At 40.2% G+C, this 13832-nt stretch overlaps 1 protein-coding gene across 1 annotated transcript in view; it reads left to right on the forward strand.

Annotated features, from left to right (window-relative positions):
* The first annotated feature begins 4912 nt into the window (after positions 1 to 4912).
* The window catches only part of MEI4 (meiotic double-stranded break formation protein 4), a 145855-nt gene continuing 136935 nt past the window's right edge, over positions 4913 to 13832 (forward strand). The window contains exon 1 of the mRNA XM_068937588.1: positions 4913 to 5106. The gene's annotated coding sequence lies outside the window, so the exon portion shown is untranslated. The remainder of the gene's footprint in view (positions 5107 to 13832) is intronic.

The raw sequence follows: 13832 nt of genomic DNA on the forward strand, positions 1-13832 counted from the left end.
ACATCTCGTATTTCATGTTTTGTCAATATGTGCCTCCTTGGGATTCTACTCTCTCAGAACAGAAAATTGAGCAGATTTCTTTCCATGTGACTAAGCACTTCTGCAAATCTCATAAGCACGCTCTTCTCCTTCATCTCCTCCGTTTTACTGTGTGCTGTTTTGCTGAAAACCCCTCCATGACTGTGCCAACAGTTTCCTCTGAGCTATAATCTCCTTGCTTTACGTTACAGCTATATCTTTCATTCTTTGACCTCACTTACTTACTTTTTGCACTAATTCAATTCCTTTTCTGAAAGTCCTCCTTAGTACACGATGTCCTGCTTCGCCTACAACGCTCTTGAGCTTTGCGTCCTCTCCTGCCACTGCATTATTTCTTTCCCTTTTCTTCCATCCACATACTCAGAAATCAATCAACACACATTACCCACTATATCAACAGGGGACCAGAGCTACTGTTTCTAAAGAAAAATTGTTGAGGAATTCAGACTTCAAAGGGAACCCTCATTCTGTTGGATCAATTTTGACTGAGAATGTTACAGCAAGTTAGCATTCCTGAAATGAATGTTCCTACAAGTCAATAGCTGAATAACCCAGACCTTGCAGAACAATTTCATTTCAAACCAGTAAAATGCATACTTTGTCCTCTCTGGAAAAAACTAAATGATATCAACAAAAACAAGAGAGGGCTGTTGTTTTTTTAATTATTGTTATTGCGGGCAAATAAAACACTGGAGAAACCTAAAGGCTTGTGTTCACAATCTGGCATATTCAAATAATGCAGGTGCTATCACAGAAAGATTATTTCAATAATCAACCTACAGCCACAAAATAGTAAGATGTTAAGCCAAGGAATCTTTGGGATCATACTGATTCATTTAACAGTTGATGCATTTCATGTAAACATGACAAGCAAATAGAATTGATTTAGAGTTGCTGTTTATGGAGATCAGCTCACCAGGAGTTATAACCATTCAGTCTCCTGGAAGACTGTCTCAGATTGTATAGATAACAGTGCAAACTGACAAACTTCTGTGATTATTTACCCCGTTCATGGGATGAATAGAGGAGTACCACTATGCCTTTCTGGTAGAGTTTATTATGCTGTTTCTTCTTTGCTCACTGTCAACAGATTATATAAGTGTGTTTTTTTTTTTCCCCCTCCGGTGGGGAGTCCAGCTTGCTGCAGGAGAAAAGAGAATTCAGGGGTGAGGGAACTTAGGAAAGCAAAGTCAGAGAAGAGTGAAAATGAAAGTCTGGAGGAGGCAAAAGCAGAGCACTGGAGCTTGATGTTTTCTACACATAGTTAATGCTTAGGAATTCACACATCATTAATAGGAGCTATATTTAAAAGCAGATCAGACTTTTAGCGCTTGGTTCTCTCAGATAATTTTGGAGGTTTCTTGAAAGCTTTGGAAACTAGCTTGTCATTAAATCATACAAATCTGAAACAAATATTTCACAAATAACTGAAAAGATGTGCCTGGTATACTTTGCTACGTTGCCTTTGAAACCCGGCCATCAGAGGGATATTATCATGGAGTATGCTGATGTCTAGCTTGGGAAGTGAATAATGTGGGCTTGTTCTTGTATGCTGTGTGCTACACCAAAAATATGACTATGTTCAGTACAAGCACTTCAAAAAATGCATTCTTTGAATTGCAGTTTGCAGAAACAACAGTTGGTGGCACTTTGAAACAATTTTTATTTCTAAATGAGCATTTGCTCTTTGTAGGTCTGTAGAGGATTACATTAAAATATTAAATTGCTAGTCTACAGTGATTTAAATTATGGTAACAATACAGAAGCTATCAGCTTTATTCTACATGGTTCATATATAGCTTAGTTAAATGGAATTTGAAGATCTGTATTTATAAAAATAGGGAAAGTACTCAAGGAGATAAATTATTTTTTTTAAAAAGGTCAGAGAGAAATTACCAGAAGAAACAGTAATGACAAAGATAGCAGGAGAAATTACTGCAAGCTGTTTGTGTAATTTACTCCAGCCCTTAGAAGCACTGAGGCCTGCAATGGGATGGCATGTTTCACTGGACAGCTTGCCTTCACCTAGTTAACATTTTGAAGGTCTTTTTTACTATGGTGTTGAAGTGCATGGCTTCTAACAAATGTATATAGATTTCTTCTTAGATAGATTTCGGCACCTAATAGATGAATAGACATTACTCAGGATTTTAACCCCCAAGTAATGTGAGAGAGAGGCTGTGATGGCCATTACAGAAAGAATTAAGTGCTTATCCATAGTGTTCCTACTCAGCCAACTGCGGGTACACCACCTGCACAAAAGCTTCAATATGTCTGATATCACCTTGGGAAGCCTGATCACCACTGGAGAAAGGTGTTGGCTTGAAAGCTATTCACTATATGGGATCAGATACCTTCTCTGAATGCATGATATTTAAAGTACTTTATGAGCAGAACCTCTTTCCTTATGAATAGCCTATGATCTTTTTTCCCATGGGCAAGCTTCTTTTGGGCCGTTTCAACTCCAGACAGGATACATCACCCCTTGGTTACAGAGGAAGTCACAGGTACGAGGATGACTTGCTGGATTAGCTATGGCCCATTTGATCATAAGACTAGAAGACCAGATCGCAGCTGGTGCTTGGCAATCTTAACAGCTTGGCCAAAGTGGCTTCAGTGCATTCTGTTCTTCCTCTAATTCTTGCATAATGGAAATGAAAAGTCAATGTCAATAGAGGATAACAAATCTGGAGTCGTTGCTGAGTTCTGCTCCCTCCCCTTTGAACCAGTTGCGAACGATTCCTCTTTGCCATGTTTGCCCTCAATATATTGGTCTAGACTATCTAATCCTTAAGTGATTTTTATTTAGCTTTCTAAGTGACATGTTTTGCAATTATTAATACTTCTTTATACTGGCCAGTTTGGATTCCATGGGAAAATGTTTCTCTCAGCTTCAGACCGAGACAAGCATTGGCTAATATATTTACAAATATGATTTTACATAGGAACGAATTTCTGCTATTCCATTTGTTTTTGAAGGGCTACTTGCGTAGAGGGAAAATCTCGACACCTCCAACACGACAAGCTAAAGCTACTTTTTGTAAACAGTAATGGTGCCTGGCATTCCAGATTTTCCATAACGCGCTGCTAGATTCTGTGTAACTCTGAGCTAAATATTGATTTGGAGTCTGGTGGCTTTCACTCACCTCCATTTTCCTCAACCTTCATAATGCTTTTGCTTCAGCTGCACTCACAAGATGCCTAGGCAGCCCAGCAATGCCCGTGAGTTTCGTGCCAGCCCTGAGTGTCTTTCAGAAGTTTCACGCCTCCACATGCCCACCCTCCCCCTTTCACAAAGATATTTCTTTCGACCTGAGAGTACAGCTTCTGCTTCAGCTTGAGATGATGTTTTTTGGGTTTCTCACATCTGTACTCTTCAGTGCCTAGTTCAGTATTTTTTACCTACATCCACAAGAGATGGTTTACTGGCACTCGGGTAGACTTTTACTAATTTTGTTTATTCTCTTATATGGTTGATCTTGTGTTTGCAAAGGGCTTGGGAATCCTTTTTTCAGGCAGTGGTATATACCTGCCTGGATATAGAATCAATTTTCACGCACTGGTGCTTTCAGTTCAGGTGTGGATGCAGAAATACCTATTTCCTACCTGACTTTTACCTTGCCTGCGTGTAGACTTACGACCTATTCCTCATATTGGCTGCCAGCCAAGGTAGTCATTTCTGCCTCAGCAAGCACCATCCTTCACTGCATTTCTGAACTGCAGGTTTGACTGTTTTTATCATGCTAGATATAATTCTTTTCACCACGCTCTCATTCTGAATAGTCGTATCAGTTGTGCAGCTGGCTGCCTACTCCCAGTGGGGCTGGCAGTGTTGTTGCTTCAGCTGGAAGCTCAGGGCTGCTACTTGGGCAAAGGCCAGTAACCCAACCCTCCGGTCCAGTCGTCCAGTCCCCCCATTCCTCTTCCCGCTCCCTTTTTTTTTTTTTTTTTTTTTTTTTTTTGCAGAGCATCACACTTCTGGTCTCATAAACCTTTTAGTAACTGCCACGACCTGCAACTTCCGACCTGCAAACCACTCCCATAGATCAGTCATTTTGAATAATTTAGTTATCCATGCAGTGCCTGTTCTGAGTAGGTGGAAATCTGTGTCCCTTCCAGAGCTTTCTTGCAAAACTGTTCTGGGACCCAATTTCTTCCCCCCCTTTTAATCGAGTGGTATGAGCTCTCAGACATTATATTCTGCTCCAGCAGGCGCTGGTCCTCAGAAGAGCATCCTGTGGACTATACTTCAAGTGAGTGAAAGTATCTGATGTTTTCCACTGCTTCTTTGTACTCTCAGGGGAAGAGAAACAACTAATTTCAGTGGCTTCATCACTCCCTGAGAGCATCTAAACCCCTGCTACACTCAATGAAGAGAAAGAGGTGCCTCTCATTCTTTGGGAGATTGTGATGCCCTCTGTGAGGTTTCAAAAGCATATCTCTTCTTTCGACTGATTACAAACTACCCTTTGTAGAAAATGTAAGTCATCATGTTGGGTGGAATGGATCACTCTCACCCTCCTTTATTCCTTCTTTCTGTTTCTTCCTTCCCCTTCCTCTCTTTACTTCCTCCCAAGGCCAGGTGCTAAAAATGCTAGTGAGGCAGTATCACAGCTCTCAGCGTAAATTGTCAGACTGGATTCCACCTCTTCCATTTTACAGAGAACTGTCATTGAAATTCCTCTTATTTTAGGTAGCATTTTAGGTAGTATATTTAGGTAGCATTTTAAATCCAGAACTATGTAAAGAATTGGCGATAAAGCTGAATTGCTTAGCTGTGAAGGGGTGGTTACAGATCAAGTGAGGAAATGTTTGCATAAATCCTATGTAGGCAGATTCTCACCTAGAAAGAGCTTGCGTTTCTGCCAAAATATTCAGAATCTCTCTGGCATCCACCACGAAACAATTGTCAGACTCTATTGGTCCAGCAGAGAAAGGCTTTTGCTTTTCTTTCTGCGTATTTGGTGCCAGCATATTTCCCTGAAAGTGATGTGAGAGGTGACTGGATGCATTAACTGACCGTGGAAAATGCCTAAGAGGGGACTCTTTCCTTCTACTTCTGCAGAGGTGAGTGGAAGCTGAAGTTGCTCCCAGGAAGGATGGGTTGTCTGCATGCTCAGCTTTTAAAAAGTCCTCAGGTGATATTGGCTGATGCTGTTTAAGCATTGCAGATGGAAGGATGGGTGACTCTAGGCTTGCCGTTGGAGCCAGAGCACTGAGAGAAGGGACCTGGGAGCTGTCCCAGCTGGCAAGGCTCAGCTTGAAATATGCCTTCTGCCACTGTCTATTTGTTGTCAACAAGGCTGATACGTCAGGGACCTCAGGGACAAACGAGTCCCAAATTCCTATTTAGCACTTTAGTAACTAGGTCATAGGTAAAACATGACTCCAAATGTGCTATACCAGAAAAACCCAGTTTCTAATTACTTTGCTATTCTCTTCTGTTGTGCATACTTTGCCAAGTTTTAGGGGGCAATAGTAGGAAAGCGGAGACAATATAGATTATGGCAATTCTAATGGATTTGGCTGGGCTTCTTAATGGTTTACTTCCAGATATTTGGATGCTGTGTTTTGGGATGGGATTGCAGCAGGAGATTTGCTTATTTTTGTTTTAAAGGTGGAGAATTATAAAGGTGAGGATTCGAGTGAGGCATGCTTCACCCCTTAAAATATTTCCACTTGTGAGTTGTTATCAATTAATCAAGAATAATCATGAGCAAGGAGCCTAAGGATGAGATTAAAAGGTGCTGACTGGACATAAAGATGGGAATGGCTTGCCATAGGTAGCTTAAGCAATCATTTATAGGATTGGCAAGGGGAACAGTGGGACATAGCATTATCCAGGAAGGTTAAGATAGGTGTTTTATGAAGGCTAAATGTGGAGTTGCGGACCTAAACAAAAGATTTCCTATACAATGCTAAAATGTGGAAATTAGGTTTTAAAGAAAAAAAGCAAGTGAAATGTGGTTTCTTTTAACCTGTTGATGGAGAAGAGCTGCACAACATGCAGTAAGTAATAAGTAAGTAATAAGCAGTATAGCAAGTGTCACTAAGCACTAGGGATTACAGGGAAAACAGAATTATTCTTTGAGCGATAGATTGTACTGAGACAATTGAGTAAAAAGCATCCCCTCTGCTGAAAGCCTCTTGCACAGAGGTCAAGGTTTGTTTGTTTGTTTTACTTGAACATGAAAACATTTTCTGAACATTCACGTTTTTTGTAGAACTGATCCTTAATTTCTCAGCCATCTCATTAACTATTACTTTCCCTTTAGCGCTGAGAATATCCGCTTAAACATTGTGTTACATTGCCCCATAAACCTGTTCTGATGTAAATCTGTTCACGTGAGTAATACCAGAGATCTGTTCGGTCATGTGGACCTAAGAATGAAATGCAAAGTAAGTTTTCCATTTTAACATGAATTCAGCTGCCAAGGCCAGCATCTTCACTACCTCACCCTATGCATGCTAAATCCATTTTTCATAGTATCTGTATGTCATTGACAGAGATTTGCCTCTGTGCTCCTTTAGAAATAGGTTGTCATTATGTAACATCATCTAACTAACTATAATGCTATGGGTAGGTGTATGCAGCACAGCTCTAAAAGAAATGAAAGCACTTATTTTTATGGAATATTTATTTTCAGATAACATATGTTACAGTTGTGAGTCTGACAGTATTAAAAACTGACTTATGACATGACTTGCTCTTTGGGAGTCAGCCTTATTTCTCTGTTTAAGACAACAAAGCAAGTCACTTTATGATGTCCCAGTAAAATAATACGAAGAAATACTATCTGTTTCCTGTAGGTGGTTATCCATTTGAAAAATTGAAAAGCTTCTTCCAAAACAGGAAAGCATATATGTAATGTGTGTAGGTCTAACCTTACCAATTGTACTGACAGGTCCTGTTGTCTCATCTTCAAAATATTCCCTGTTTGGGGAAGAAATGGCCCTGAAATTGAGTATTGCTTATACAAGCAAAAGGTTACAGGATTGTTTCCAAAACAAATATCCAATTGTCTCTTGTCTATGCCAAAAAAAGTAAAAAAAAAAAAAATTATTTATGTAGAGGAAGATGCTTTTGAAAAAACAGGTGAACAATGTTACAACATCTGTTAACACTGTTTAGTCCAAAAGGTCAGCGAAAAGAAAATAGCTTTTGGAGTTCCTGAGCAGACACATGCTTTTGCAGACACTGTCCGATTTTTTATTTCACTTGTCTTCCTGAGTGAGACAGTCACTCAAAAATAGAATCAATGACTCTGATCAATACCTCGCCCAATATTCTGAAAGGTCATATATCATTGTCTCCTAGCTCTAGGTTAATTTACAAACAGATGTTACTTCTATTGGAGTAGTGCCTGGAGGATTCAAACAGGGTGGGAATGCCACTCTGCTGTGCAGACACAAAATAAAATCATCCACGCTTACAGTTGAAATAGGAGCAAGCTGTGCTGGCTGTAAAACACAGGCAGCAAAGGTTTGCAAGATAAGGGGTAAGTAAAAGTAATAGCAGAGGAATGGTGAGGTAAGGCAGTGGCTTTGAGCCACTGTTCCCTAAGAGGGAGAAATGTCTGTAAGAGACAGTTCATTAGAAGACTTCAGCTGCTTTTAGCACCTAAAGCAATAAAGCAGATATTTAGAGAAGTTGGTGCCTGAGTATTTCTGAAAATCTGCCCATAGTGTGACAGTGGGAGCCGCAAGCTACTGAGTGCTACTGAAGACTTGGCTTCCGTTTAGCTGTTGACATGGCAGCTAAGCCCATCTGAAAATCTGCGTTTCAGTGTGTCTGCTTGCCCTGCGAGTCAGCGAGCGTTCCTTCTCCATATCCATTACTAGATGCTGTTACTACCTGCTTATGTCATCAAAGCTTAATAGCTAAAGAAATAATTTTATTTGTAAGTACCCCCAACTGATAATCTGTTAATCACTTCCCAGGACACCTTCTAGCTTGCATTTTTGAGGATGCAAGTAGGTAATGGTACTGTCTGGTATTTGCTTTAGAGTATTGCTTGAGGAGAGTAGCCGTCTTGCTATGTCATATAGCGCTCAGATATGAAATACAGCAGTGCCTACCTTGAAGTGCTCTACGTTCTTTTGATGTACTTTTTTTTCTGGGAAATAGCATAAAGTTATTATATTCCATATATACAGAAAGCTCTGATCTTTGTTAGGTTATTAGATTGACTCATGCTCAAGGGGAAAACAAAATTTTTTGTAAGTAAATAATGATAAAAAATGAATTTGAGCTTCACAGAAGGGGCTGGATTTCATAGGCTGTGAAATCAGAGCTCAAAAGGAAACATTGCATCTTAAATATTTTATTAATAATTATAATTGCTTTAAGTATAGCATAACCGAGCTAGTGATAGTTGTTGTTGTCCTTTAGGAGCACATTTAATCTCTCAAGTGTCTACTGGCAAGCATTGCTTTCAGTGAAACCAACGTGAGAATAACATCAGGGAGGAGTCTAAAATGATACAATCCCTTTCATTGAGTGTCATGAAATGTTTATCTGTCTCAGCCACTGTGTGCAAGTACATTCATCTGACTGTCACTGGGGTGTGGATACACAACAGGATAGATAATGAAAATGTGTCATTAATGTTTGGGTTACCCTGTTGCCAGATTCCTAAGTAAACATTTCTTCTCTAAAACTGGAGGAATCCTGTACCTTCTATGAGGGTAACATGATCCAAATACAGGATATACAGCTTTGAATTATAAACCTCGACCACTCTGGATGTTGGAATGTATCTCATAATAATATGTGTGGCCAGTTTTCTTCAATTAATGTGAACAGCTTTCAAAGCAACACCAACTCTTCTTCAGGGACTGCAAGAAAAATATCTGTTTTTACATTCATTGCATGTAAATGGAGCCATGATATCACGCAACTCTATCAGCTGCATTGTCAGCTCACAGGCATAACTATACTTCAACAATAATATAAGCTGAACTGGTCTTACCTGTATTTAAAAGTTACAAAGAAAATATAAATAAAAAAGAAAGTAGATACTGGAAACAGGTTTTGTTTTTTGTACAGGTTTTTCAAGGTGAGTATTGCACTATTAAAATCAACCAAATAAATAACCCAAGTTCAAACCACATTAATATTTTTGAGATGAAGAACCCTGACATGGCTAATTCTTATACAGTACAAATTTGATATTAAAAACAATTCCGAGAAAATGGAAAACGGATTCTGCTAGACTAGATTGTGACTCCTGTATTCACATGGAGTACCCATCGCTTCCTTCAACCAAAATTCATTGGATCTACTTGGTTATGTGAAGAGCAAAGTACTTCTTAATGTAGTAAGAACACACTTGCCTGACACTGTGAAGATCATCACCTGCCTGAAGGTGACACAGAAGACAAAGCTTGCTAGGCTTGTTATTCCAAAGAAACTCTTCACGCTGCACGTGTGCTGTCATGGTTAAAGGTGTTAGTCTGTATATACACACAAATCAGGCCGTGACACTGCTCAGCTACTACAGAAGAAGGAAAATGTCAGTGACTGCAGTGACTAAATGCCATCACTTTTTTTCTAAGAAGTGAGCCGAAGTCATCTTATGCCAAATGGATCATAATTTTGTGTAACATCTAAGAGCTCTTGGAATCCCAAATTGTTCTCCAAAATACAAGTTCTTTACAACTCAGTTTTAGTAAAGCCTTTAGCAAAGACCTTGATTTCAAAATAAATCGATGGAAACCTGAATCTATATCCCAGCCTCAGTCCAAGATGTTGACTCAACATTTTGAATATCTTAATTTGGCAATATACATCTTCCAAAATGTGGCGATCAATTTTGCAAATAAGAATCCAGTTGTCACCAAAAATGAGTAATTCCATGTTCATATGGAACAGCAACTTTAAAGAAAAAAATTATTAATTATTTCCAGCTAGGAAGAAACCTTATGTACCATAAATGTGAATACCCTAGGCAAATCTGCCACAGATATAATACCAAATATCTCTTGAGAGAATTCTTCACCGTCTGCACCAGCATGTTGTCTGAAGGCATTTTTCTTGAGGAGGTTGGAGGTAACAAGTTTTTTATTTAATAATGAAAAATTGATTGCAATGTTAACTACAAAGAGGCCACTCCTACCCCATAACTGTTAAAATGCAGGAAGTCACCTATTCAATAATGCAGAATTGTTGTGTATTAAAAATTTAAATCTATAAATATTAATAGAACACAGGTCAGTCTTTTAACTGACAGAGGTAGTTGTGTGCACAGCTATCATTGTAAGGCTTTTAAGGGTAGTGCATTTATTATGGCATAGAACAAAACAGAAACAATAAAAGGTGGTTGTCTGATACAGGAAATGTTGCTACTCTGTTGCAGATGAATGATGAGGGCAAGAAATCCTGGATTAATTCAGCGGTTTGTGGTTGTCCTTCGGGAAGGACACATTCTTATTTCAGATCTAACAAGTCAGTGTGCTGGAGTCAGCTTTGCAAGAGCATGGTGTAAAGATGCTTTTAAAGTAGCAACCAACAAAATTATTTTCCACAGTTTTGCTCCTTTACACCACTTTGACAGTGTAAATTGGCCAGAAACTTGATATTGCTTTTCAGCTCCCTGCTCTGAAAAGGCCCAGCCAGTGTACACCAATATAGCCTGTACCAGCAGGCAGATGATTGCCATGCAGGAGATGAGAAGGAAATAGCTAAAATTATTACAGCCTAGGCATGCGTGGCCACTAAAACAGTCTTGAGGAATGAGGAAGCTGAGCAGGCTGTGAGAGTGCTTTAAATGATGCCAGTCAGCTAAAGCAAAGCCTAAGTGCTAGAAGGCAATAACTATCGCCTCAGCAGCAATTCCTCTTAGTTGTGTCAGCAGTTTTTGGATGCAGGGAGCATTAGCCTTATTTTTGCCTAAAAAAAAAGAAGATTAGCTGGAGTAGACATATGTGGCCCTTTACAGCCCGAACTAAATTAAGGTTCCTTGAGCATTCACCAACTCAGACAGGTTAGCTAGTTAGCCAGGTACACGAGCAGCAGCCTAAGTGAAAGACATGCACGTGGCTCAGTAAGAGAGAAGCTGCGACGACATGCCCTGTGACAGGGCTGTCAGGGCTGTGTTTTGAGATATGTTTCTCTCCGTGCTCTTGGGTCTCCCCCTCAGCTTCACTGGGAAACCACTGGAGCATGGCTATGATGTTATATAGCCTTGCTGCACTTATGTTAGCCACACTGATGGCTGAATAACCATGGCTTACAAACACTATATAATACTGGAAATGGAGCAAGAAATAGACGTCTGTTGCATAAAGGAGAGTGAGTAATAGAAATCTGGTTCTCTTTTCAACCTCTGCAGTCAAATGGTGCAAGGAGACAGAGCGGGCTAGTTCTGTAATTTGTGCCTCTCGGGGCACATTTGGATCACGTGGCTGGAAATCAGCCGGTAGCTGCTCTGTGCAGTATTTTCCACTTCAGTAGAACCGGTCATGCTCATTTAGAAGAAATACTTATTCAGAATGGGCAGGGGTTGGGGGCAATGTGGCACCATCATGCTGTCAGATGAGACTTTACAGTTCAGCTGTGAAGCCACTGAAGGTGGGAACTACTTCCTGAGTCAGGAATGCTTATTTCTCCTTCCTTCCTTGCCTTTTCCTTGGATTAGGAGTATAGGAAGGTGCACTTGAGAAGACAAGGGAATGGACTGCAAAAAAGAGCCAGGATCTCATACTTTTCTCAGATAACCTTTCCTGTTGCCATAAAGAGTGTTGGAATATACAGACCACTTGTCTGTTCAAGGAAGGCACTGCTTATGTTCCTACATACTATTTCCATCCCTGACCTGTTTCAAGATATTTCTTCTCCTGTTAACCCAGCTTTGCAGGAATGCAAATGAAAAAATAGGAATATCCTGCTGCAGTCTTTTGTGTTTAGCTTATTCAGGGTACTGGTCCTGGATTTCCTTATCCTTAAGTCCACCAATAGAATTGACTCTGGCTAAAAACACTGAAAGGAGATGAAGAAAGGAAAGAATTAATGCAATCTTGTAACAACCAGAAGAAGCCACTAGAGAACCTGAGGCACCCTCCACTTTGATGATACTGTTTGGGTAGGATACTAGACTGAGCAAGGGCTGGTGTATCATATCCATGTTGTGGATAAGGATAGGAAACATCCTGAAGACCTTGGAGAAGGGGTAGGAACACCGGGCCCTGTGATATCCTTGTTGAGAAAGGGGACAAGGAGGACACAGACCCCCTGGAGACAGCCAAAAGCTCTCTGAGAGAAGCCAATGCAAACAACACAACCCATGTGGCAATACTCTTGAAAAAAAAGGAAGGAAGAAATCTCAGGTAGGTGCATTTCTGCACATTTCTTTCTTTTCCTCCTTTTTCTTACAGGCTATCAGTTCTTCCCTCCCTCTATCCTCGCAAAATTCTGGTAGAGAGGTGAAGATATGCAGCCTAGAGAGTGGGTATAATTCCCCTTATATGCTACAGAGAAAGCTGATCTTGTCACAGATGTTTTCCTTTGGCATAATCAGGAAAGCTTTTTCACCATTTCTCAGAATGACGATGTTGGACACCTCCCCAAACTGCTCTATTGTGCGCGCCCTGGCTATAGTCTTTGATGGGGCTGACAGCACCCAGAATCAGAGAACGCAAGCCTTGGGTGCTGGTGGTGCTCTCTGAGAAATGCACCAGCCAGAGTTACTACATCCATATTCAGCAAATTCATCATGTACTGGTTTTCTAGCACACTAAACGGTTCAGATGGGGCCTTCAATTCTCCAGGCTCTGAAAAGCACTCTCTGATATTTGCCCGGTTGGAATTTGCTGGACTGCCTTGAAACAAACCTGAACCATTTAATACATTTGGCAATAACGCTAAAAAACCTGCATGGAGTTATTCCATAGCTCTTTTCCTGATGTGTTTTCTTTTTAATGCATCTGTTTTGTCCCTCATCAGGGCTTACAACTGGTATATTGTACAGTCATCTTCTCCATACCTATTGCAAATTTGAACTTCTTTGGAAGAATAGAAGAAAAGGGCAAGGGAAGAGTTCTTTTTTTGATTTTTCACAAGGTCCAAAGTAGCGCATGAGCAGTTGCGGAGAAAACAGCCCATACAGGAAAAAAAGCAGAAGACTGGGCTGTAAATAGAGAAGGTCACCACAGATCCTTCAGTTAGCTGTGCAGGTGAGCAACAAATCATTGAAAGTTAACAGCTAGCTGTGACTTCCATCCACTGCGGCTTTTGCAAAGCTTTTCTTCCAAAGTGAGGAGCTCCTGCATGATCCATTTGTGTGCTCAAAGACATGATTTGATGCTAGGGCTTAATTTGATTTTAAAGTAATGAAAGTCATAAATAGTTTCACAAAGCCAGTGGAATAAGAAAAATACAAACTTGATGGAGACAACACTCAGTTAATGCAATGTTTTGAAATTAGAAACATTGATTTGAAACTGGAAGGTTTTTAGGTAATTTGGGAGCCGTTTAGAAAGGTTGTATTTAGTTAACTGATTCTGATAGTGAAAAGCAATTTCAGGGATGTGTGTTTGCACTAAACTTCTTTGCCCGTGTCTCTAAGAGCTCTTGATACGCTATGTTGTAGAGCTGGTGGCATGTTCCCGGCTTTAACAGTGTGACAACTCTGCAAAAGATTGATGGCTGCTATTAACATAGCAGAGGAGCATACAGGTCCTACCTCCAGCTACGTATCAGACTGTATTTTGGAGCAGAAGCCACAACCAATGTCATATCTCCTGTTGCCTGAAATTGTGCCTCTCTTAGGATGACCTTTTTTTTCCCCACTGTG

The sequence above is a fragment of the Struthio camelus genome, chromosome 3, assembly GCF_040807025.1.
Source record: "Struthio camelus isolate bStrCam1 chromosome 3, bStrCam1.hap1, whole genome shotgun sequence".
Taxonomy (NCBI): domain Eukaryota; kingdom Metazoa; phylum Chordata; class Aves; order Struthioniformes; family Struthionidae; genus Struthio; species Struthio camelus.